This window comes from Mus caroli, chromosome 5, assembly GCF_900094665.2.
Source record: "Mus caroli chromosome 5, CAROLI_EIJ_v1.1, whole genome shotgun sequence".
In the NCBI taxonomy this organism is placed as follows: domain Eukaryota; kingdom Metazoa; phylum Chordata; class Mammalia; order Rodentia; family Muridae; genus Mus; species Mus caroli.
The window spans coordinates 28939979-28942057 of NC_034574.1; positions in this window are offsets into that span (position 1 = coordinate 28939979).

Consider the following 2079-nt stretch of genomic DNA (forward strand, 5'->3'; position numbering starts at 1 on the left):
CCATTTATTTTTTCTTTTCTTTTCAACATGAAACATAAAACAGTCAGTAAGTCAGACAATGAAACAATCATTCAGACAATGAAACAAAAACATACATGAATTGACACATGATTGGTGCACCAAACACAGACAATACAAAGAGGTTAGAGAACTTCTGTAGGGGCCAGAGAGGATAAAACAGGGTGTCCCCCGATTTCTCACTGTCCCTGGGAGAGTTCCAAAATCCATTTTCCTCTATCCCTTCNTTTCCTTTCCTGCTTGTAAGAGGCAGCTTGTCAAACCAGGATTTAAACCCAAAATTTTCGAACAGCTTCTGGCAAGCATCCAAAACTTCTAATTTATTTAATCTGAGGGCAATTTTTTGAGAAAACACACAATCTCTATCCACCAAATGCCTCAAATAGCCTAAAATTTTACCATGCTGAATCTTTTTTGAAGCCATCATCAGCCCACACTTAGTCAAATATTTTACAGCCATCTGCAAAACGCTCTCTACTTTCTGCAACCAACAAAAATACCATCAACAAAATGTATTATATATGTTTCAGGAAATGATTTCCTAACATCCAATAAAACCTAATCTACGAATTTTTTGGCACAATGTAGGATTGTGGAGTTGTAAATAAGGAAACAGTAAGAATTGAGCTATATTTTGACCTTTATGAAGTCTCTTTTTATACTTTAACCATAATTTAACCATAACTTTTAATTTTACCTAAAATATCAGAATTCACAACTTGAAGTTTTTTTTATAACTGGGACTGTGTCCTATAATGAGGTCCACAGTTCCTGAACGGGGCTAAGAGACTGCCCCTGTAGTTTTTTGTCTTACCTGCTTTTTTAGTGAGCGGAGTCCCATCTTTATGGGACTTTGATTTGCAATCATTCTCCAGTGCTTTCCTTTGCCACAACGCAGGCAGGGACCCAAAGGAATGCTCTTCTTGTCTCCCGAGAAATTTTTACAATCTTTTCTCAGGTGCCCCAGTTTTTTTTTACAACCGAAACATGCAATTCCATAAGTATTTCTGACACAGGCGCTGAATTTCTCCCCTATCATTGCTGCGGCATAAGCTATCCCCTGAATTACCGCCGGTGAGGCATCTACACATGCTTTAATATAATCTTGTAGGGAACCTATCTTACGGATTGGTCTGATCAGGTCTTGGCACAAGGTATTCGAATTTTCCCAAGCCAATTGTTTTATTAATATATCAGTCCCTTCCGAGGGAGGAAGCATCCTACCTACTCGCTTCCAATCCTCCAATGTCAAACTTCCCTCCTCTGGAAACCATGGACTGATTTTTTGCACGAAATCATAAAATTCTTGTAAGGATTTATCCGAGACCTTTAAGCCTCTGCCAGACAACATGTGCTTAAAGACTGACAGAAACAATCTTTTCCCTTTCGATTCTGATTGCCCCATGATAAAACTTACTCGACCCTAGCTGATCTACTTATCAGCCTGTCTGCAGCACGGTTACGACGAGATCCTATCCTTGCCTGAGAAAATAAAGAAGAGAAAGAAAAAGGAAAAAGGAATAAAGACTAACCTGCCCTGGTATCCATGTTCGAAGGCACCAACTGCCGCAGACCCTCTGGGTCCCTTTGTCTGCGTGGAATGGGTCTCTAGTTGCAGATGGGCAAGGGTCAGCGAATGAATGACAGACAGATCCAACACCAGAGGTTGTGTAGAATCTGAATGTAATGTCAAATTGAGCATCAAACCTTTTATACAGAAGAAAATAGGGAAGTTAGGTGACACATCAGCAAGGTACAAATGAGGTTACCGGATGCTTAATGACTCTTACACTAAACAGAGGAATGTAAACACAAAGACTGGCTGGAACTGGGCAATAAAACAACTGAGATAAGGTCAGCTATTGTCTTAGAAGCCAGGTGTGAGGTCTTTACACTCCTAGGGCAAGGGCTTTCACACCCAAGTCATGGTTCTAATTAGGGAGTTCTGCTCTAGCTAACCATCTCATGAATAATGCAATACTCTAAAACCACAGCCCAATCTACTTCCTAAACCATTGTAAATTCCTGTATATGGGAGCAACTTGGCTTTTATTCTGAGTG